The sequence below is a fragment of the Scophthalmus maximus genome, chromosome 3, assembly GCF_022379125.1.
Source record: "Scophthalmus maximus strain ysfricsl-2021 chromosome 3, ASM2237912v1, whole genome shotgun sequence".
Taxonomy (NCBI): Eukaryota; Metazoa; Chordata; class Actinopteri; order Pleuronectiformes; family Scophthalmidae; genus Scophthalmus; species Scophthalmus maximus.
In genome coordinates, this window is record NC_061517.1 from 23,518,977 (window position 1) to 23,545,083 (window position 26,107).

Sequence of the window (26,107 nt, forward strand, 5' to 3'; positions counted from 1 at the left end):
TTGCAGATTGAACATTTCACCAAAACACTTCATGGTCTCCATGGAACATTTCCAAATACATGACTCAAAGATTTTGAGCTGTCTTGAGGCAAAAATAGAGGCAGCACCTGTAGAAACCAAGAAACATCTGTTGGATGTCAGACACAGAATCAGAGCCAGGGGAGGAGGGCAGTCGAAAAACTGAAGCAGATGTGTGCAATGGATTGATTACGGGAGAGTTTGCATATTCTGTAGTGTCCCTATATGCCACGGCCAAACCAATACTTCTAAGGTCTCACCAACTCCAGACACTGACGCAGTAAGGTCAAGCATGTGCTAATCATCTCAGTCAGTCTACTCTGTTCAAAATGTTGAAACATCTCATCCACTTTGTTTTGTACTGTGCACATGCATACAGTGAATATGCATGAGTTACTTTAATATCAATGCACACAAACAGACATGAACTAATGTGACTCCTACAAGCCCCTATTGATGCTACATCTGCTCAGGGAAGGCAAATAAAAGAATCAGATTTATATCTTTGTAGAAAAGCCAGCAGGACATTGCTGTGCAGGTGAAGGAAAAACATATCAGCTTGAAAACTACAGGTCTGTAGAAATATTTCTCGAAATGTTACTTCACCTACGCCAAAGCGGGTGAAAGGAAGAACCAATAAAAAGATAGTCACATTCTAACATTCAAATCAATTCAACCACTTAATTTTATTTTTTTTGCACACGTATAAAATCAAATCTGTTCGGCAGCAAGTTTCATGAATGAGGTCCAACGCTCACGAACTCTACACCCAAAATCAACATCTCCGCAATCTGCTCCCATGGCATTCCCTCAGTCAGATAGCGGGTGTTTTCAGCTCCAACTGCAATCTAATTAGGAGAAAAATGAGTGCACCACAGGGTTCTGGCTCAACTCTGAACATTACCATCTCTCTTACAGATACCCTCGGTTGCCTGTCTTTGGTCGTAGTGATGAACAATCCCCCCCCCCCGATTTGTCTGTCTCCTTAATCAGCCAAGGCCATTCACATTGAGTTGGCAGCAATCCACCAGAGCGAACCAGCAAGGGTGACCTTCTCATTAACATGACTCTTTCTTAATCAGTCCCCTTCTGCTCTTCTTTTTTTTATTTTACAGTTCTTTACCCTCTCATAGCTCCGGATGCTTTCTCTTCATTTTCATTGTTCCTTTGGCTCCATTTCTCCGTCTGGCTGAAAAAACCACCAAGGACCTGCCAGTTCTTGAAGCCATCCGGCTGCATCATGTGTGTCTGCCTCCGAGTCCCATCTTGGTTGGGGGTGAATGGGAGGACACTGTGTTACATTTGAGTTAACAGGCAGTGCAAACGGGACACATCGCCGTGGGCCCTTTCTCCTGAGCACTTGCGATTGCTTAAGCAGAACTTAAACAATGAATGACTGGTGACAACCTGGATATGATACTGGTGCGGATACGGCTGAGCAAGCTGCGAGGACTGGCTCCAAGTGCCATTACTGTCTCATGCGTGGTCTGCAGTGGACCATTAGCAACTCAGGAAATATGGCGCTGCTGCTGACGGTCACTGCGAATGTTCAAGGGAGGCCTTTTCCAATGGGTCAGAGGACAAACACACCTCATGTACACACACATAAGCTAATGCAGCTTCGTAACACAGCCACTTTGTGTATATGTGTGTATCCCCGTCTGCGAGGCCCTGTTGGAGGGCGAAAATGGGCATGACTGGTGTTGCCTGAGGGCTGCAGGCTGTCAGAGCAGGTCAGTTTGTCCCTCTGTGCGACTAACTGTACAGTGCATATGCTGTATATATGTGCACATGCATAATTATGCATGAGTGATGTTGACTGCTTCCAGGGAGCCATTAAGTAAACAGTGATGCTCCTATAAAAAAAAGAACAGTTATTCATATTTCCTGGAATTATAATAAATTCTCTCCAAACTGTAAACAAAAAACAAGTGAGCATGTTAAAGTACAATGGACTCAAAGATCAACATTGTCTTTAGAAGCAACAGAACCCGCCATGTATGTACACTGCCCCCAAATTAATGAAATCACACTAGTAAGATGAAAATTATTAAAGTATGCTTGTGTAGTTGCACAACAATACACAATGTCACATTTCATGATTTTACTGCATAGAATTTGTGTCAACTCATGTCAAGTCATTTACCACCACTGTCTGGGAAGATAATATTGGATATTGATAAGCTCTAGATGGTATTGTACCATGGCGTCTCACGAGGGGCTATTCTCCCTTGTTTACTGTCGCGTTGACAGTAACCTGGTTTGACAAGTAGCGAGCAGTAGACAACTGTACCTGCTATGAAAAACTGATTACAAACTTCCCTGCAGCAGGTCAGCACGTGACAACACAAAAGAATCACAAGTGGCATCCAGGATTACTCCAGATTTACGACAGGCAACGTTACATTACATTCCATTCATTTAGCCGACACTTTTGTCCAAAGTGACTTACAATCATCGCTTTTTGACTCAAATCAGAGGCAGGAAGATGGTATTTAGGGCCTTGCCTGAGGGCGCAAACTGGATTTTTCAGCCGTGCTTTGACCGGGAATCAAACCTCAACCCTCCGTACCAAAGTCAGAGGTATGACCCACTAAGTTATACCAGCTTCTGACCCATACCATCCCTTCATCAGTTATTTACATAAGTGAATAAGGCTACGGCAGCGTTAACATTGCATTAAAAAAAGCACTACTGTGTAACAGTTGGGAATTAACTTGACTGAGCTACTGCACTTAATAAACTGTTTGACTATCTAGGTGCTGTCAAATGATATAGTCTGTAAAAACTGTGTACTTATTTATTATCTGTTTCTTAATGTGCTTAATTTGATACAAATTTGTGTGTGTGTGTGTGTGTGTGTGTGTGTGTGTGTGTGTGTGTGTGACACAGCAACCATTAAACTTGAATGTGAATTTGACTTCGACCTACTCCAAGTAGCCAACTCACTGGGCGAAGGCAGTTCTGCAGAAATTGACAGATAACAGGGATTAGAACAAAACATCTTCACGAAATGGTTTGTCATTTCGGAAAGAACGCTTACTCAATATCTTGCTGGGAAAATTACTTGGTAACATCCGGGTGATGCATTCTTTCTTTCTTTTTGACAAAGTAAAAGAAAAAACGGTGTTATTTTGATCATTTGGAGAGAGCAAATTTTCCTAAAATGTTGAACCATCCCTTTAAGTTACTTACGTAACAATTGTGTGAGCATGCTGTGGGAAAGATGTGGCCATGTGAACATTTTTGTTATCTGCAGAATATGTCAGGAACAAAAGGGTAACAGAAATTCCTTCACAATGCAGCCAAGTGTGAATACATTTCTTTTTGTGTTACCTTGTGTTTCCCTTTTTGTTAACCTCAGGCTGTTAAGCATCGGTCAAGGCCGCTTCCACATTAGTTGTTGCTTTAGCGGCTATTGTACAAGAAAAAAAGAGACTGTATTACTGGCTCTTCATTCCTTTTTGGGTTAAGAATAAGACGCGTAATTGCGACAAGCTTCCTTGTGGAAAGAAGTGCGGGTTTCCAGGTTTGAAGGTCCACAGCCAAGAAAAAACTCACATTTGACCATTTGCCGCTATGTGTAATATGTGACGTCTGACAGGAGTTCACACGTTTATGTGTTGGTGGAGCGGACAGTCCTGGAGGGCAGACAGATTGCAGCAGCAGAGCAAAACTGAGGACGCTCGCAGTTGTTTACTCCAGAGGAAAAAAAGGGGAGGGATACATTTTGAGGGCGGCTAAGCAGCCGTCTTCTTAATTCCTCGCAAAGACAGAGTGTTTGCTTCTGTGAAACTTCTTGTGTAAAGCCTCTCCTCAGCGTCCCTCCGGCCAGCCACGACTTTGTGATGTCTGGGGAGGAGAGAGAGAACAATTAGAGGAGACAAGGGAAGACATGAGAAGAGGCGATGAGAAGAGGGGAATAGGCAAAAGGAGGGGAATGATGGGAAGAGGAGAAAATAAGTTAAGGGGTCGAGAGAAAAGGTGAGGCCTCTGCTACTGTATCTTACTATACATCCTTACAAGCAGTCAAAGTGTAAAGGGGGGATTATAGAAAGCAGAGAACTAGGTTGGAGGGTGAGCACTGAATTAGAACAGGACCCCTGAGAAGTGAGGCGAGAGAGACGGGAAGGAGGAGGTGGAGGAGAAGGAGGGCGAGGAGAAAAGGGGAGACATTAAGCAGGACCGAAATAGAAGACAGGAAAAGACACCACTCAGCCAGGTGGAAGAGGAGAGGAGGAGAGGAGGATGGAGGGGAAGGCAGTGGTGTGAGTGATGAGGAAGGTGAAGAGGAGAGAGAGCAGGGGGAGGGATAAGTAGCTAACAAATGCAGGGCACATAAAGATGTGTAGTGACTTATAGTCCTGATACATGGATTGTGTGTGTGTGTGTGTATTTGAGTTACTTATGCTGAGAGGACCTGCTCATAGTGAGCAGGTCTAAACACTACTAAACCGTGTTCCTTGGTCTCAGCTGGAGCTTTCTACAGCCAGAGAAAATAAACCTGATGATGTCATCAGGGGTTTAATTATGGATTGTGCTTCAGACTTCAATTTTTTTTAAAGAAAGCCTGCATCACAAACTTGGGGTGTGGAACTTGACACACCCCATGCTGGCAGTTACCAAAATGGAGGGTCTAATGTGAGACATGATGGAATTGCATTATGGGAAGTGTAAGATCCAGTGTTTGTGGAGCTTGAACTTTACTAGGAACTAAAATTTGGAATACTCAGCTTTGCGAGTGATGCAATTCCCCCAAAGTGTTATGCAAGTGCAATGCTCAATGTCCGGAGTACCTCTTTAATGATATACTTAGTTTGGACCAGTGCTTGAACTAAGATGGTTGTGCAGCTTCCTTCTCAGTGTCCTGGTTGAAATGAAATTTAGTATAGTCTACCTTCAAGCTAACTTCATTTATTTTTCATCTTTCTCCTGTCTCATGTCCCAAATCTAGTTGGCGCTCGAAGGCGATCACAACATTCCATTCTTACCCATCAGATTTAACCATGGCCACTACGAGTCAATAATCTTGTTTCAGTCAAAAAAACCAACTTTTCTCTGATGCTGTCAATTCAGTGTCATGCCGATGCAACCTTCCCCTTGGCTTCATCAGAACCAGCTGTCCAGTGGATCCCCACACGATATCACATTAATCCAGACATTAAGATAAGCCATTCCTCTCTGTTTCACCACCACTGGTATCTACACTCCATCAGGGGAAATTCTGATGGCTAAATGAATGCCCTGTACTTACATAGAGTCATGCAATGGAAAAAAAGAAGTAGTGGCAATGGCATGTACATGCATTTCTAAGCACAATCACACTATGACACTTTCTACATGTTACAGATGCACTTACAACTTACTACATCCATTGGTAACATCCACATCTGCTTAGCTAGATGTGTCTGACTCTCGAATGCTGAAACTATTCACAAAAGTCAGTCCATCGTTTGATCATGTTCTCAGTTGGAGTCGACTAATGTATCTAAACTCGCCGCTGTAGGAACACCGCTCGGATAACCTACGAAATGAGCCACACGTGTCATTGGTGCGCTCCAGTACTTAAACAGGCAGCACTACACCTCTGAGTCACAGTGCGTCTCCAGGTAATTAATGTAAGTCAATGTAGCATCCCCCCAAGTGGCATAAACAATCTCGTGAGTGGGAGTCTGTGGCAGAGAGAGAAAGAGAGAGAGAAGAGTAAGAAGGAGAGAGGTATACAAAGATAGTCATCACTGGTGTGTATGGACCCTCGCAGAGAGTACAGTGCTCTTGGCTTTTATAGCCATTTACTGCCGCTGAAAGACAAGGTCAGATCGGGATAGTTTGTTGCAGAGCACACCGCAAAACGAGGACTAAGTGAGTTTTTGAGTGCGAGTGGAAGAACTTTACTTGCATTCTTTCGTGGAGGGAAAGAGATTTATCTCCCGATTCCTGCCGTGGCATGGACTTGAAGACTTAACTTACCCTTACACAAAGAGTACACATTGCTCAAAAAGGAAATGTGGTTTTGCAACGGGGAAGTGATGGATCACTGGGGGTTCTCCAACAGGATCTTAAGTGTCTTTGTGTTGTCATGAAAGCTCTGGAAGCACTTGTACAGTGAAAAATGCCATCTCACTATACGAGAGGAAATTTAAATCATAGACATATCAATGGAAAGAGTGTCAATATGGAGCCAGCGGAACAGCAACTAGCTGTAGCATCTTTGTTGCGGTCAATCGTTAATACCCAAAAAATAGATGATAAACTATGATATTAAGCATACATCCTTATCAAACTTAATGTTATGAATCCAGATCTGAATGTATAACATCAAGTTTGGTAATGATCCCTTAAAGGCTATTCGCTATTACAGAGGTCATTAAGATATGTAGTATATTCAGAGGGAAAAAGACAAACTCTTTATACCATGCTGACTGTTGGTATGTCATTGTTGTGTGCCACATATAAGTGGCATGCTAGGTATGTTTCACCGATACTGTGTCAAATGTTTGCTGATTCCATAACAATAATGCTGGAAGAGAAACACTCAGCTGTCAATGATGTTTTCGACACTTTGCTTACCTGGTAGCTAAGCCTGAGAAGCTTGGCATAGCTACCATGGCTAACAGAGAGTATTGTGAATGTAACCTTGGACAAAGTTGCATACTTTAGTCAAGGTGCAGCAACATTAACACTAGTCAAAGTGGCTCATCACTAAGAATTGGCATCCGTAGCTAAAACAAGACAGGCACAGGTGAAATCTGCCAGTGCGGCATGAGTGACAAGCTGTCTAATCCTTATCAGCAGTGGCATATGTCAGCAAGAATGATGAGATGTGATATCTGACAGTGGAACACGAGTGACATGTTGTTCCTAAGTGTCACCAGACAGTAGAACAGCAGTGGCATATTAGATTTCATATCGATCTTGGCACTGATGGTAAATAATGTTAAACAATACACTAGACCATCTTGTAATGGGATCACCCCAGCCGTGCCGCACCAGTACCCAATGGCCATTACCACATTATTACATGAGCACTCAGTATTAATGGGTTGGTCCATCTTCAAACTCGCCTTTAATATCGATCTCAGCTACACACCTGTAAAGTTTCATGACTGTATCTTACACGGCCGTGATGTTATGGCAATGACAAAAAAATCTGTCCACAGAGACATTAAAACCTGTCGAACCACTCAAAACGACAACAGGAGGTGTCGCCAAGATCACACTTTTCTATGGTGACACACACACAGACTAACTGTGATCACAGCACATTTTTCAACAGCAGCTGAGCCGCCTACTCGATCAACACATGCTCAACAAATCAATATTCTCATAATGCTGGAGCATTTCTCTCTTACTGATTGCCACTATTATGAAGACTATTAAGTAGACTATCACTTCAAGATGACTGTAGACAGTGATGGTCCTGATCACTGCCTCAAAATGAACTGCTCTGGACAAAGTCTGATCAAATGGAAGTGCGTAATCGAATGAGGCTAAATCTGAGGAAACTGTCTGAGAAGCTCTATTTTAGAGGATGCCAGGATTTGTAGCACTTGCTTTTCCCTGTGCTACTACATACATTAAACATTAGATCTTGAAGAAACATCTTTTAAAGATTGTTGTATACCCATGAACTTCTAATGCATTTGTATTATTAATGACTATGTCCTAGTTTATGGTACTTTCAAAGTATGAATGTGATTATTTGGATAATGATTCTTTTTATTACGACATTTGAAAAGATTTAAAAAAAAAAAAAATGAGTCAAGCTGGACACAAAACCGGAGCTTAGCTGAAGCTCTAGGAAACCACAGAGAGAGATAATCACACACATACACACAAGCATTTTTTTTCCATTTCAAAACAAAATGGCAACCTGACAACAAAGAAGCAAAAGAAAATAAATAAGGAGAATGTGGTTGGATGTACAATCAGTGCGGCAAAACAACTCCCTGTGACCTACTGAGAACTAGAGAGGAACAGAAGATGCCATCTTTTAAAAATGTAATCATGCATATTATTAAAACACTTTGTTACAAATGCAGTTTTCTATACTGTGTAATTGTTTTAACAGTAGTCATTGTCCTTATCCTTTATCTTGTCTGGTTTTAGATATATCTGCTTGTTTTGTAGAGCCTGCACCAAAATGATAACTAAAACTACTGTATTACATAAGTCAAATGAACTGGATTCAATTTAAATGAGATATTAAGGCAGAAAGAGGTGCAGCGATAATTATAAAATGCTGAAATAACATAAATAGAAACATAAATAGAGGGGAATAAGCTCCATAATGACTGTCGGTGGGGGTGTAGGTTGCCAGCTCCCTATTTATGGCTCTTGTGTTGCGAAGCCGAGTCATGTCGCCACCCTCAACAGACAAGTCAGTGTGTCAAATTGACCCTGCTCTGCCTTTAGCACATGAACACGTAACCACTTCTGAGGCCTTACCATCCATCATGAGGGAACTGGTCATAATGAATGACAGTTTCAATCGAGGGGGTTTTCCCAAGACTCAGTGTGTGTGTGTGTAGTATGTACGTGTGTGAAGCCATTCCTTACTTTATTTAGCATATCTTTTCCTTTTACATTTGTGTCTTTTGCAGATGATCTAATCCGGTGTAACTTTACAGCAAGAAGATGGGCATCTAAGTGAAAGTCTTTCTGTTTTCTTGGATCTTGGAAAAGACAGAACGGGTGGCACATGACTAAATTCGCGAGTCAGATGTATGTCACAGTGCAAGTACATGGCCTTTAGTTGAAATGATCTGCTTATCCTCTATTTGTAAGGAAAACCCACAAAGAAGAGGATGGTTCAGCAGCTGTCATTTCACACTATTTTCAGTAGTACCTTGAGAATTTTGAACTTTTGAAAAAGAGAAAAGGCTTAACAGCTAGCATGGCTCTGTCCAAAGGTAAAACCTACTATAACTCAAACTTCTACCTTCATATATGTGGTTATTTGTCCATTTTGTATGTATTAAACATTAGGAATATGACTTATTTTGTTGGTTTTACATGTGCTAGTATATATTCATTTTTCCTTTCAATTGGCGGGTTAGCTGTTATGCTATTTGCAGCCTATAAGCAAAGCTAACTCAGCTGCCAGGGTTCTCACTCACACCAGGCCCTGGCAGCACATCAGCCCCACCATTACTCACCTTCACTGGCTCCCAGTCAAGTAGCGCATCACCTATAAAATCCTCCTCCTCACCTGTAAATCTCTCCATGCCCTTGCCTAATGGACCTTCTCCAACCCTCCACCTCATCCCGGAATCTGCGTTCCACGGACAAGAGTTTGCTCTCCATCTCCCACAACAGACTGCAGACTTTTGGGGACAGAGCCTTCAGTGTTGCAGCCCCCCCCCCCCCCCCACCCTCTGGAAACTTATCCCTTCAGAGATCCGCAACGCTCCCTGTATTGACATTTCAAAAAAAAAAAAAAAATCCTAATAACCCAACTGTTCAACAAGGCCTACAATCCTAAGTGACTTATGTGGTTGTCTGTAATGTGAAGTGTCTAATGGTTTACTTGAAAGGCACTGTATATATATATATATAGCAAGAACCAAAATGTGATAACAAGTCCTACATTAGAGTGAATCATGGTTTCAGTTCAGGTTTAAATTCTATATTTATCAAAACCACATATCAGACGCTTTCAGAAACATAGCATACATAGTCAGTGGTCTGGGAAATAGCACATGATGTCAAAATATATCTCAAAGAATAAATGCGATATGAATTAATCTATTAATCATTCCATTGAAGTGCTGCTGCCCCCTCAACTTCTGCCATTGCAGCTGCACACTGATAAATGATAGATGCACTTTGCAGATGGGGTGTTAATGTAATGAATGTGTCTGTGAATAGAGTGAAGAATGCATAGATATACAACATACTAGGTGACTCTGTCAGTCATTATGCCTCAGGAGTCCACAGACACACAGACAGTTACAGGTCATCATGGGGACTGGCAGACAACTCTGTCGGGTCCACATCCCAATCACCAGCTGTCTGTTTGATGAATTGCTCAGGGAGTAGTCATAAGTGGCCCCCAGAGCCTGACGTATCAGAGGTCAGTTGTGCATTTCAGTACCGGTGATCAAGGCTCAGATTTGGGGGGATGAGTTGATTCTGGGTCTGCCCCCCAAGGGGAGGCTGATGCAGTGCACTGTGTGTCCAATCTTCAGCTGCATTCCATTTTCCCAGATCCTCTGCTGCATGCAGCAGGTTCAGAAACTACGGAAGACGGTGTCTACATGCATACCAATATCAACTTCGATATATCTATTTCACTGGCGTGTTGTCAAGGCAAGCAAGTTATGCACTGCTTGACCTTTTACAGGTAAAAATAGATGGACGTTGTCACCGTGTCTGGAAAATTCAGCCGATGCAAAAGTGCCTGAAGCCTGTTACTCTGGAATCACCAGCAAGAGTTTGACTCACTGGTCGCAAAAAGAACTCTGTTTCTATAGAATTCTATTAGCAAATGACTCAACTTCTCACTTGATTTTTAACATCAGTAAACATTTTCTTGAGGAGTTTATGGTCTCAATCACTAGTTTCAAGTCTTCCTTTAATACAGCATGATTTTCATTTGGAAATTGTTGTCTCATTTAAAGTCAAATAGACGATTGCACAGTAGCATGGATACCCCCACTGGTCCGTCCAATCGGTGCATGGCTGCAGGTGTAGGTGGGCGTGCAATGGACGAGCTCCCAGTCAGACACAACACAACCAATTCTACGTCCGCTTGCAAAAAAACCCACATGGCGCTGGTCAAAATGTGAAACTCAAGGCTTCAGAACGACTGCTCACAAACCAACGGGTAAGTCCACTGTAATCTATCTGCTTTCATGTGCCCTGGCAGCAGAATTACTCCGACATATTCAGTCTTCTGTCACATGTAACACTGGTCTGACTCACTTCTGTGAGATACCCCTGTCAATAAAACTCCTCCCAGATTACACTGGTCCACCTGACCACCATGGCGTCATTGACAAGCAGAGTAAAATTCAAAGCACACCACTGATCCATTTCAATGCATGTGAACAATTATTAAAATCTAATTTTTCTGAGGTGTGTAGAAACAATAAGGCTGAAATCAATGAGTAAAACCTTGAAAGAAGTTGATTGATTTGGGCTAGACACAAGTGAAATTAACTGACTCAGTTGACAAAACAACCCTAAATTTCCACTAAATGTAATGACTTACAGGTTGGAAATTGTTGTGCAGTGGAAAACAGTGCTGCTTTTTACTATACAGTACTTACACAAATCCTGCAAATGTTTATGACATTAAGGCAGTGGGTTAAAATACTGAATTATCATTGCACACCACACCTTGTAATCACCACCTCCAAACAGATGCAACAAACATTTCTTTCTTTCGCTTTTTTTGGTAGAATCATTTCATTCTTGGCACACACTAGGAAAGCAATTCTCAAGCTCTTGTTTCTAGGACATCTATGAGCATAACATTTTATAGTCTGTAAAGCTCATTTTTGCATGGCATCATGGTTAATTAATAGAAATGCAACAGCACAAAAAGCCTAGTAAATCTAGGTGGTCTGATGGGATTAAATGTAATAAATTGTAAAATGTGTTAATCGTGACAAGGGAAAATTATGAATTTTAGAAAAATGTATTGGAGAACAGTGTAATACAATGTTTATTTAGTTTTTTTTGTCTTATTATGACTCAGAAAGAAATATGGGACTATCTAATTTAGATTTCACCTAATACAGTGAATGTCATGGGTCATTATACAGTAGAATGTTTGATAATGAATATACAGTCAATATCACATAAATTAATCAACATGAATCAGTCAATATTAACTTTTTTCATGTCCAACTTGAAAACGGTTTAATAGTGTATTTGATTTCCATTAAACTTGAAAATAAAAATAACAGAAAACTAATTCAAAATTAAGGGAGAACCACCCACAAGAATATAAGAGGCAGAGGACAGATCTTGAATCAGGAGGTTTTTTGGGGGGAGTGCTCACTGAGGCAGCTTTGCGAGGCAGCTTTGCTCTCTGTTTCCTCTAAGGTGACAGTATCGTATAAGGGCTGTTATGAAGCTATTAGATCAGTGATGAGATCAAATTGATGTCATTACCGACTCAGGGACAGAATAACAGTTTCTGAATGAGCTTCTTTATGGGGTTGTAAGTATTGTCTTGGATGTAGGTCAAGATAAAAATGAAGGTTATTTATAATACTTTGTTGGGGTTAAGAGTTTCCCCTCACAAAAATAAATAGGGTTAATTTTGTGAAAGAGCAGTTGTTGTTGGGTTGTTTATGCTCTCAGATGCATTTGATATTTTACAAGAAAGAATTCTCAAAGAAGAATAGGGAAATTGCTGAGGTATGTATGCTAACAATACAACTCATGCAGTATAGTCAGTAAACTTTAGTCGATTTTGGTTGTGATAAAACCCCAAAATCTATTTGTAAACCTGATTATCAATCAAATTTCTATACACATTTAAAAAGGGCAATTCGAAAGGATAGCATTGTTTAATAAACTAGTATGATCCATGACTCATCAACTGTTCCTGGTCCTGGTAAAGTGCCTTGAGATAATGTATGTTATGATTTGGCGCTATACAAATTAAATTGAATTGAATTAAATTGAATTATGCAAAAGCATGACAAAAGCACACAACCCAAAAACGCAGACAAACACAAAAGGAGAAGAAGAGATTTTAAAAAAAATGGACATATAAATAGAATTTAAAGGATATAAGAAAATAGCAAAGACATTATCTAAAATTAAATAAAGCAGATTAAATGGGATAATGGAAATTTACTTGTGCAGGGCAAGCCACAAATTAATTGTCCCAAATGTAATTTAATAAAAGGCAAAGAGACTTAAAGAGAAATAAATTATTTCAAGTCTCAATTTCAAAACACAGAAATGTGGGGCAGACTTCAAGTTTCCAGGGAGTTTGTTACAAAATGTGGTGGGCAGACCACTGCAGTACCCAATACATCTGCATGGGCCTCATTACTATGAATAACCATATTTTCATTTAAGATTTGAGTTGAAACGTTAACACAGTTTTCAAAACCCCCAAGTCTATGCAATTATATCAAGATATAAAGCCCTGTTGACACAACATAGATTTTTCAGCATTATTTCCTCTGAGGTTAATACCTGATTATGGGGATGAACCCTATAATCTTTCAGCCATATTGCCCCTTAGCCTGGCCGCCATCACGCTCATTCTGACTGGTGGCTTAATGCTGCTGGAAGTGAAGTGCCACACGTGCAGTTAATTAGGCTAATAACGAGCTCACTGATAAGTGATTAGCTCCTTAGTGGGTAAGAAAGAGGAGTTTTAGGTTTACCTGATTGGATCACAGGGACCAGGAGGGTGCCGCCTCTTGTACTTAAATCTGATGTAATTGAAATATCTCGGAGTGCGACCTGATGCCATTTCTACACAAATTGTCGTCCTGGTAGTAATTACTTAAATAATACAATGGCGTTATCCTGATTGCTATTGAAACATTGCTGTACCTATGCCCAAATGGGTGTTGCCAGAAATTAATTGAACATACTGCCTCCTGGACTTTTTGGGCTGAGAATTTTAGCCACCGTCTCTTAGCATGACATTTTGTATTTAGCCGTATAGTTACAGTGACCACTAGTCACCAGTTTGTCCAGGTCTGCCAGATTTTAGTGTCCTGAGTCCAAACAAATACATGTTTCTGTTTAACACGAAAATGCCCTAGTTTTAATACTCACTCCCAAGTTGGTAAATTTACCATACGAACATGTAAGACACATTTAGGGTAGCAAAACAAAAATGTTCTTAGGTGAGGCCCACTGTTCTTTATGTGTCAGTCATCATCAAGGCTGTTTCTAGTAGCCTGAGTCATGCCTACGTGTCATAGGCTATGATGTTTGCAACCCTTTCTTACAGAACCCGTCAGTAACGTAACATAATATGTCATGCTGAAGAGACAGTGGGTCCTTTCGCAAGAGCTCCAAGAGGCGTTCATTTCGGGAGGTAGCTGGCAATGAAAATGCTGTGTTCATGGCGGCCATGGTGTTGAAAAGTGCACTTGAAAGGTATTGTTGAAAAAAAAGAATGAATTTGAATGCTCAATCTAATATACTGTAGTTACCTTGCGCATATACTGTAGAAAACAAGAACTTAAAAAAACACTGAGATTTGAAGTTAAAGAAAAGGCTATTATCATCGGTTTTGAATAATTGTTAAGTCAGTGTTTCTGTCTGGCGAAAATCTTGTCTCTTCCAGAATATTTCTTGGAAGTAATAAAACAAAAGGCGCCAACATAGCCTTATATGTTTTATATTTTGAATGACGCATAATAAGGCAAGACAACACTTGAAAGAAGTTGATTGACTTGCAATGTTCTGGTTGAGCTGATTTGATTTCAACAACATCAATAGGCTTTTTAAGATGAACATATTTTTCTGAATCTTCCGAACAAATTAGGTTTAAGTGCTTAATTAGTGCATTTCATCACCATAATACAGATATGAAGTCTGAGAGGACGCAATGTTTTTGTTTTCCATCAAAGTGCTTGAAGAGTTTTTCTAGTGGATCTTTCACTTGTGTTGCCCTCAAAGTCATTCCATGCTGTGCTTGCCTGAACAAAAAACTGGAGGGGACCATCAGCATGCACTGTGGAGAAGTTCACTAGAAAGGCAGTGTGCTAGTGAGAAGCACTGTGTGCTGAAGAGGGGTATTTATTGATCAGAGGATTAGGACGGTGGCAGGCGGACAGATAGAACAGACTACAACAGTGGTGTTGGAAAATGATGACGCTGCCACTAAGCCAATTGGGGAAATGGGGCCAAGGCCAGAAAGACACGAAGAAAGAGAGAGAGGGAGGGAGCGAGACATGGGAAGGGACATGGGTGAGGAAAAGTACGGAATGAGAAAGGAAGAGCGGCATACACAAAACCAGAGGAGGAAAAAGAGCGGGGGGAAAGCAAGAGAATGAGACGTGACAGAAAGAAAACAATAGTAACTGAGGTTGAACGAGCGGACGAAAGACAACAGAAGAGGCCAGGGCAGGGGAGAAAGAGGACGAACAAGGGAGAGATGGAGATGGATTGAGTTGTCAAGTTGGAAGAAGAGAACAGAGCCTCCATTTGTTGTTTTCCCTCTTGCTTCTTGCCAAAGTCCAGGCGCTACGGTCACCTTTCCGACACACTTTCCTTCTAGCCAATATACAGTATGTCCTCCAAAAATTTAACTGAGCAGAATCAGAAGACTGATTGTGGCCTGGTTTTTAAGTCATAACAGCTCGCCTTTGCTTGCTGGTTGAGGTCATATAAACCTCTACATCCCATCTGTCATTTTGTCAGCAGGGGGTCAACTGTAAGGACAGTTAGTCTGAGGTTTCAGTGGGTGGGCAAGGATTTGGGTCCCTGTATAAGTACTTGGAAAAAGTAATTTGCAGCACAAGCCATTCCGTGCAAGACAGTTCGGTTTGCGTGCCTCTCTTATATTCTCTATGCTTCTTTACAACTCTTATGAGTTTTTTTTGCAATTTTGGCAAATTAGGAACTCAAGTTCTGTCGCATTTTTATCAAGATCATGATGACGCAGGTGCTTTATTTAGGTTCAGTGGTGGGGCAAGAATTTGGGCCCCTGTATAAATACTTGGAAAAAGAAATTTGCAGCACTAGCCTTTCCGTCCAAGTGTGTTCTGCGTGCCATTCTTATAATCTCTATGCTTCTTTACAACTCTTAGTTTTTTTGCAATTTTGGCAAATTCGCAACTCAAGTTATGTTGCATTTTTATCCAGATCCCGCTGACGCAGGTGCTTTATTTAGCTAAATGAATACAATTAAAATATATGTTGTAAAAGTTGAAAATGGGTTGTGTTTTCGCCAGCCTTAAATGCTTTGTCGGGAATAGAATAAGAGGTTTCCTTCAATTGGAGCCTTCTGGCAATTTAATCAATTCATTGTAAGAAGTAAGACATCTTGCACTCACAGCTGGGCTACATGCCATTCCACTTGCACGACAGACTGTGTGCACAAGTCCCACAAGAACCATTAACTGTCATTTGGGTCCAAGTGGAACAAATCTTAAAACTAATTAAGCTGCACCCCTATGACAAGAAAGTGAAAACAAATTTTGCCAGTGGGAGTGGGCGATTTGAGAATCGATGGATGACAATTTCCAAAGTCCTGTTCTGAATTTAAGACTCGAGTGTGTGTGTGTGTGTGTGTGTGTGTGCGCGCGCAGCGGGTGCAGAATCAATCACGGCAAATTGAGTCCTGTGTGTGAACAGGAACAGGGAGATTGACCAAAAACAGAGTAATCCAGACAGAGGGGAGCTAGGCCAACCTTATTGGCGGCACACTCCATTCTTTGTCAGTTCTTGCCAAGGAAACCAACAGCCGGTGCCATTTCGAAAAGGTTAGCGCAGTCTGCAAGGCACTGACACAGAAATGAGAAAGAAATTCCAGAAAACAACCAACATGGAGACGCGCACACATACATACGTGATGCATGCAGCGGCATTCAGTATATGATCATACATGCAAACTGCTTTCCTTATTGCTCACTGCCTTTTTGACAACAACAATAATGAGGCAGATATTTGGGCTAATACAGGCACACACACCAATAGTGAGAATGGAGGTAATCACTTAATGATAACTTGGCACGTCATGTCTCTTCTACTGGTGACAGCAGGTAGTAAGGCTTAACACCTGTCACAAGTGCTAGGAGTTAATTGTGATTGCAACATAAATGCATCCATTTCCAGGTAGCACCCAGCTTCTTCTTTTTTCTTCTCTTTTTTTTAATCCGTTTACTGTGACTTTCGGATGACAGCAAACCACAAACAGTCAGCACACGCCATTTAAACACGGTTTTTGTTGCAATATCCACACTTCAGAGTGCAGATATAATTTGATTTTTTTCTTGCTGGAATAGGACTAGCCCATTAGCCTATACACTAACTCTCGACGGGTAAGGCGCGGTTGCAGTTCCTTTCAAGCTGGACATACACTTGTGCGATTTTAGAAATGCTGTTGTTGGAATCCAACTCACAATGTCCGAGTGAATCGTCTGCGATGTGAAGCCAAAGCTCAGGATTCATGCGCTCACACTGTACGGTCCAACCGCCCGCCACGACTTGACTGCTCCCACTGTGCGTGTGAAATGCCCGTCGGCTCTGGCGGAAAGCTCCTTAGGAGACGGCGTATAAGGACTCACGCACACACTATATATCCAATTAACATTATAATTCATCATATTACAAACAATAACCGTTCAGCAGCGAATGGACCCTCCACCCATGGTGATATACGCTCCATCACACTGACTATTTATTATATTTAATAAACTATTGATTCTCATACTCAAAGCCAAATTGACCATGTTGCCACTTCACGCAGGTGCAGTCAGAAAAAAATCTAAGGAGTTTGATGAATCGACTCGTGGCTCTGCGTCATCTCTGCGATGGGCGGTAGTCGGCCGACCCAAATTTCTGACATTTATCTGAACGTCCAACAACGGCTCGGGTGGCAATTAATGGCCGCTCGCTACCCACTGTACACTACACGGCAAAAAGAGTCGTACGACGGGGCAAAAAACGGCCTTAAATCTCAGTGTATGCCCGGCTTTAGCTGTCTCATCTTCTTCAGTCTGGCGTCTGTCTGTTGGTAGGACTGATTGGAGAGTCAGATTGCCAACAAAAACATGTGAAGGAAAGGGCAAGGTAGGTGGGGATAAAGGCAAAAATAATAACAGCCAGCCTATTAAGTGTGACCATCTGTGACCTGTGTCTGATAATGGAACTAGTGCTTCAGTGTGAAAGTTTTAAGTGCTACAGTGGCACAAAGTCTGCGGCACTGTTAATCAGAGCTTTATTTGTGATTATGCCGCCTTAACCGAAATGTCATCACAGACCAGTAGCTGACAAGGTCAATTGCGATGTAAAAATCTACAGCTGGGTCACAGTTGGCAAATTAGCATCCATTCACTGACTATTGTCAATTCTCTTTAAAGAATTAATGGAGAAACCAGCAAAAATTGCAAACAAGTACAAAACTGTACATTCCACAGTGCACTGGTACTGTAAGCTACATGCTGAGCCATTGTCATCGAGTTCAATGTAATGGGATATTGCTGCTGAACAAAGGTGATGCCTGAGAGGAACACTTTGCTTAGAAATGATCACTCTCATATTAATATTCATACCATTTTTATTCCGACAGTGCTGGCCACAAAAACTGTGATTGCTTTCTTTGCAGGCAGCTGACCTTCCAAGTCTTGGAAATAAATCAACCCAGAGGACGCCCATGTCCTTATCTGGGTATCATTGGTAAGACAGCTTTTAAGATGAAGTAAATTACTGATGCATGCATATTTTGGAAAAACATTTCTTTGGAGTAAAATTGACATCTACCGACAGCAAAACAATCCAAAAAACCCAAAGCTTATCAAAGTTCTTGTGTCCCAAAGAACCAATCTCTTCTTGTGCTTTCTATTTTTTTTTACTGCAGCTGGGAATTTATGACTTAAGTATAGACACATACCATCAGTACAGATGAAGTGAAATGGTGTAGAAGAGTTCAGTGACCACATCCAATTCTTTTCCTGAGAAGCCTTATGGCTCCTGCGGCTACAGCTGCCTGTAAGCAATGCATCTGTCTGAGGCACATCTTTTAATGTTGGCAATAATGGTGAAAGCTACAAGCAGACGACCACAGTGGAGTTAAATTTGCACATGCTACATCATCCATTGCCAATTCAATGTCTCCGCCTTCTCTGTGCAGCAATTGGCATGCATGGTTTGTTCAATTACTCCTCCATGCTTGACATGCAAGCAGAGTCTGGTACAGTATTTTTCTGCAACATTAGATATTTATGACCAATTATGTCACAAAGTTAGTTTAGAAAAAATCATTCTAAGTTATAACTCATTAAAAAAAGAACACTTCAGAGTAGGGGTGGAACGGTTCACAGAATTCACGGTTCGGTTCACACCACTGTTTGGACATCATGGTTCCGTACGAGTTATGTACAATGGGAAGAAAGCAACGAAAACCCCCCAATGCATATATTTCTTTTAATTCATTGTACAAATTACAGTTTGTTCCACCCAATGTCATTTATTCTCCCCTGAGGTAGCTGGTACAGCTTGTAGTGTATCAAGTCATAAAATGTAAACAGTGAACACACCCACTCCATTGGTCATATTTTTAAATAAATAATATATAATGTTATAAAAGTACAAAATAAATATAGAAATGGAAAAAAAAAACTTGTGCATTAGGAGTGTTTGTTCCACTAAAGCTATATTTAAACATTCAGCACTTAGAAAATAAGGAACTCAAACATTTTAATATTGTACCAAATTACGCCGTTAAATGTAAACAGCGCAGACACAACGTCCTCGTCGGATCCACCACTCGCTCACCTTTGCTATTGTAGCCCACTGGGAATCCAAAGTTTTATACATTTTTGTACCGCGTATTCTCCGTATGACTGCCTGCACCGAACCGTAACGTCCGTACCGTGACGGTTTGGCACGAATACACGTACCGTTCCGACCCTACTTCAGAGGCTGGTCGCAGCAGTTGGTCTTTACTAAGACTGGTCTTAACTGATAAAGACTATCATAGTTAAGACCAGTCGTTAGAATGGACTTAACGTCTGTTTAACCAACTGTACTTAACACTACATCTTAGCTTAGCGATGCTCGTTCATAATAAAGTATACAACATGTGCAATCTCTTGCATCGAGCTGACACGTACATTTTTACTCAACGTCTGCTTCTGACCAAGGGTAATATTTGGTCTAAGTGAGGCGATAGCCACACTGTTGTCATTATCATCCCCATTTAAACCTGATTAGAAAAAAAAATACTTTACATTACTTTACTACTTGTATCAGATCTATACATCTATTACTTTTTTATTTTACAGAGCATGATGATGGCCTGTGGTGACTGCCCACACCGCACAAATCAATTTGAAGTTTGCTTTAACAACAAGTCATAATTTGTCTCCTGTGCTCCAATCTGTCCCTTTCATTTGCCGGATTGAGAGATGATGGAACCGCCGGTGCTTGTGGAGCTGTTTCACCTTGTTGTTGCTGCGATGCAGTGAAAATGTCATCGAACAGGAATGTGTTATTTACTGAGGTTATGAAGTTTTACTTTCCTACTTTAAAATGCCAATAAAGCAGTGGCGTGTGGTGACTTTTACACATAGACAAGCGGAGCTTTTGTGCATATATGGGAGCAGGGAGATTACATGGAACCTGGTTTGGTTTTTGAGGAGTTGTAGCATTTATTAACTGACTGGTTGCAGTCCCCCCCCATCTTCCTCGGTCTGTCGTCTGTCTGTTGGTAGGACTGATTGGTGGCAGATTGCCATTCAGTCAACAAAAGCTTTTGGAGGAAAGGGCAAGGTAGGTGGGGATGAAGGTAAAAAATAATAACAGGCATTGAACAGCCTATTAACTGTGACCATCTGTGACCTGTGTCTGATAATGGAGCTAGTGCATCAGTTTGAAAGTTGAAAGTTCTACATTGGGACAAGCAGAGTGTATGTGCATATGGGAGCAGGGAGAGTACGGGAACTTGGTTTGGGTCTTGAGGAGTTGTAGCATTTATTAACTGACAAACAGCCTGAACTGCACATTTCAGTGCAACTTAACAACTGTACTGCTAACTTTGCTCCAGTTGCCAGCCTCACCATGTTGTCCACTATCTACACACACATACGTAGTATCTGCACTTCTTGTGTAACAATATTCTGTTTCAAACTTACTGCAGGTCTTACATAGATCTTACAGAGATGATAAATCAGTGTATTCTGCTGCGGAATAAAAGACTGTGGGATTAGTTATTTAATGCACAAGAACAGTTTCTTCAGTGCGCATGCATCTGATAATGCTCACAACATACCTGATCTCAGTGCAGTGTAAGCAGTGCAGAGTCATTGACAGCTTGACAAGTAAACTCTGTAGTTTGCTATATTCAGTGACTTGTCGGAGATCCCACAATTGATCCTCAACGCCCGAAACAAGCAGCCCGCCCCTCTGCTCGACAAGCTCCAGACATCGTCAACGGGACACGGTCACACCCAGAACAATGACAGAAACGACAGATGCATTGGCTGGGAGTACAGCAGGCTTCCAGAGACAAAAAAAACCTGAATGCAAACAGGCAACATCAGATCTTGATTTTAGACACAGCGCCTTTTCTAAAATCAGATGTAAAGAGAGACATCACTTACGTATTGTCTAATCGATGTCTATATTTACAGTGTTGTAAATGTCAAATAGTTTTGGGGTTTTTTTGTATTTTACACATAATGTCAAGCAGATGTCATTTCAGGTCACTTTCCTTATAAACCTTATTCCTCATTCCTGTATGAAAGATTGTGGATGAAACTTAACGTTATTTGCGAACCCTAACCCCTCACCATTGAGTCACTCAACCACTAGAATCTTCTAGTGAAAGGAAAACGTAATGCATATAATTTAACAATCTGTTCTGGCTAAATTTAGCCAAAGAATGATTGGTTTATGTCCAATTAAAAAAGGAATGTCAAATGACTGGCAATTAAACTATTTATTCTATTTCTAATGCCGCCTGATGCCAAACAGATATTCATATTTCAATGCTTCACTTTTCACAATATTATGAAATATCTGGATTTAGGGGCTTTTCTGAGCAAATATTGATACTGTGATTAAATCTGTACTCTGCCACCCGCGAGCTTCTCCATGACGTCTCTCTTGCCACCCCATGAATATTGGTCCGGACCCGCCCTGTGAGGCACATCATTCCACTGGCAAAGGCCACAGGGCCACCATATTCTGCCCCGCAGCGTGAATGGAAAGAGCAGTATTGTTTGTCTGCCGGGGGTGTCAGGCCAGGCAGTGCCTCTCTGTGCTCTTTCCCGATGCCTCCCGAACAGCACATTGCACTCTGTCGGAGCAGTACAACTCCTGCCATTGTGCCGTAATGGACTGCTGATGACTGCGACCTTGTGCTCAACCCGATGAGGACACGGGGGGGGGGGGTGTCAATTTTACTTTTGAGATAGTGGATGGTTGCATGAAGGAGACAGAGGACATCCAACTCATAAAACCAAAATAGAGACAGAGTGGATGTGGGGTGGAGGGGAGTAGATGGCTTTGAAGAGAACTATGATGGAGAAAGGGTCCCAGGAGAAAAGGGGAAAGAAGACGGAGAGAGCAGGGCAGGCACGGCTGGGAAGTAAGAAGAGATGGGAGAGTGGAATAAAAATGAAAAAAGCAGAGTGAAAGAAAAAGATGTTCTTTCCACCCATAACAATTAAGCCGACTGTGTCGGTGAGGTTATGTTCCATTAGTCACATACATTAGCCAACAAGCCACACGGATTCTGCTCAAGTGCTACTCTTTCCCCGCTACCTTTACCGGAAGAAGAGGAGAGAGTTGTGCAGTTCTCATATGGGGTTGGGGATTAGGGGAGCTCAGGTAGCTGTTTGAAGCAGGGAGGAATACCCAGAACTGAACGTTCTCCCTACTTCTTTGCGAGGGAGGCAGATGAAATGAAGAGACCGCTAACAGACTGAGACAAGCCTCGATGAGGGGAGATGAATCTGCAGACAAATCTGCTAACAAATATAGCTCCGCCGTACCCAGGAGAAGGAGAAAGCGGGAGGTGGAGAGTAGCGGGAAAGGTGCTGATTTATCTAATGCATTTGCCGTGTGCTTATCGAAACACGCTCGGGTAATATAGTGCAGCAGCAGAGGAGACAGTGAAGAGGGAAAGGGAGAGGCAAAATTGAGTCTAATCTTTGTGAACAAGTTGCGATGAAACGAGCAGAGAATACAGATGGGACGTGCTGATTTGAATGAGAGATGACGGGTACAGTGGTGAAGCTACAGCCGCGAAATGAGGAGGGCAGTTAATGAGCAGGTGAAAGGAGAATCCACCGTCCGATGAGAGATGTGATGTGTGACATGTGGAAACCTTGTGGGTTGATTATTGCTCCTCACACCCGCTTTGATGCCCAGCATGGCCAAAGCTTTTTAATAGCCACATGATGCTGATCGGTAGTGATGGATTAGATTAGACACAAACTCCTTCTGGCCCGTGCTGTCACTCGTGCATCTGTATATGACACAAGAACTTGTCTCACCCCCCCTTTTTTATTTTTCATTTTCCTTTTCCTGACTGCAGAAACTTCACTTAGTTGAACTGACGGGCCTTTCGTAAAGTCGCGGAATGTCATCTTTGAACTTGGACTTTGACGGTAAGTAATGGAGACCGTCGCTGTGTGCAAGTGGTGAATCGACAGAGAGCTAAAGCAGCTGAAAGGAAACAGGCCGAGAGTGAGAGAAAGGAGAGCAGGAGAGTTGAGGAGGCTGGGATCAAACACTCCTCCCCGGATGTGCTGACTGACGGAAAAGCGACCGCCGAGGGAAGAAGGGGGCAGGAAGGGAGGGTCGAAACAGGAGGATAACACTGAGGGAGGAGGTTGGAACATAAAGCGAGTCAGCGTATTTGATAAAAAGTGACATTTGTTCTCGGCTGCTTTCGAGTACGTCCAGGCTTAAGTCGTTTGCAGACAAACAACATTATTGGGTGAAAGTACAGCCCCTCATTCATTTCAATTTCGGCCTGACGTGTGAGGGAGCAGAGGCAGCGGCAAAGCAAATGCAGGGTTGTTTGGCTGAAAAAGTTCCACCGAGCCCAACCTTATGCAGCAACACAAAGCAATGTCATCTGGCAGACTGCAGCTTTGGCCAATCGTACATAAAGTTAGCCTGAGTGGTACCATTCTACAGTGTTACCTTGCAATTGTCATGATGACAACTAAAATGATTGCTCCCGTTATAACTTTCCAGAGTTGTAAAATCCTTTTTTGCAGTACCCTAAACGGCGCCATCCCTATGTTCCCTCATTTCTATGAAATTTCCCCCCCCCCATCAAAATTAGGGTCCTATGTTCCGTCAAGGATATCCCCCCAAATTAGGCCCTGTATTCCCTCAGCCCCATGTTCCGTCAATTCTATTAAATTTCCCCTGCATCAAAATTAAGCCCAATGTTAGGGTTAGGGCGAGGGAACATAGTACTCTGAATAAGTCCTCGACCTCATATGAAGAACTATGTTGTATGTGGTAAAAAAACCCACCTCATCAACCGTTTCCTGTAACAGCGCCTCCACTGGTGACGGGACGTAAGGCACAAATACTTTTTTCGCCTCACAGCGTCGTCGGCCTACATTTGCTTAACCAACGCGAGGTTAATGAGCTTGTAAAAGGTGAGGGTGATGGTAAGGGTTAGGCAGAGAATTAGCGCGATTACTTTACAGAATATACGCAAATCCATTGAAATACACAAACGTGACAGACTCACCGGGGCCACCGCTGACCTCGAGTGGCCGTGTACACGTCCACCGCTAGAGGTCTGCCGATCTCTAATACGACTACATACGTCATCAGAGCCGGACAGAGGCATAAGCGAACTAGGCGGCTGCTTAGAGCCCACCAGGGGGCACCCAAGAGCACTTGAAATGCAGTAAGTAAAGTAAGTATATCCATTTTATGATATGGCAATCATACAAAGTTTGCAGTGCACAGTACTACTCTGCTTCTCGTCGGACTTTAAATAACCCAAATATCTCCACACTACCGAATTCCTTGGAGCCATCTTTTAAACTATGTCCTGAGGAAAAGTTATTTAGCAACAATTATCTTAGTGCAGAGAAAATGGGGGGGCCCCAAATTCTGCTCAAGGCCCCATATAGGCTAGGTGTTTTTCCAAAACGACCTACCTGGTTTTCTTTTTCAGTCTGGATTTTTCATGTGTCAGACACAGAAATTACTGAACAAGCATTTAGCTAAGTATTGGATCTGACCCAAGAGTGACAGTTCCCTAATATTATAAAGGACCAGCATTGGGATAGAGGCCAAAAAAACTTGATCTGGACGTCCCGAAGGTAAATAGATTGCTGTGGGCCTGTAAAGTGGAACTGTGGACAGAGATCCTTACAGAACAAGCTGAAAATTCTTGTGTGAGTGAATGTTTTTTTAGTTTTCTTTTAAGATTCATATCAAAATTAGCCAACCCAGCATGGATGTAGTCTGTGTAGCATAAAAGCACCATGTCATGGCAGCAGGAGTCACAGTAGCAGGGGGAAGGAGAGCAAAGAAAAGGGGGAAGAGACTGTGAACGCAGAGGCTATTATACATTTTTCATTAAGTTTTCCGAGCACTAAGCCACATCAAAGCCTCTCAGAGATAGAGGGGGGGAGGAGAGAAAAGTAGACACAGGATATTCTAATTAACTTCACCGTCGCTTGCTCTCCTCCCCCTTCCCTCTCTCACACAGTCATTCCCTGTGTCCGTGAGTTCGTCTCTACCCTGCCCACTGTCTGTACGTGGGCCTTGTAAATTCATCACAACAACCCCCATCTACGGGGGAGAGAAAAAAAAATGAAAAGAAAGTTGGCAGTCTACGGCTGCAGGGAATTGCAGCTTGTGCAGGGCGATCAAACGGCAAAAAAAAAGCAGGGAGGGCCAAGGGGGAGGGAGATGGGGCTGGCGGATGGAAGAAGGAGGGGGGAGCACGAAAGGAATATCAGAGAAGGGGGTAAGGAGCCCGGAGGTGTTTTTTTCTACTGCCACACCCTGGGAAGGAGGAAGAGAGGAAGAAGCAACGACCCGCCCTTTCCGCCCTCCGCTGCCCCATGGTGCGTTTATCTACCAGGGGAAGATAGGAGATATGAGCTTCTATAGCTTGGAGGACAGGCTCTTCTCCTGGCCTCGGAACTCTGCAGCTTGTTGCCCAGCTGGGGAATAGAGAAGGAAAAAACTAAACAAATTCTGATTCTTTCTTTTGTTGCGGATTTTTTTTTCTTCTACTTTTGCTGTAAAACAATGAAATATAAGTTTTAAACATTGATCAAAGCAGCCAAAGTTTTACAAGAAAACTTTCTGTCACGTCATTTCAACAACTTTTTTTTATGGGTCTTGAAGGCAGCACCGCACCGCACGGCCCTCTCCTCTCCGCTCCGCTCTCACCCCTCCTTTTCAGTGTCCTTGATGCCGATTCCCGCTTGGTGTGAGT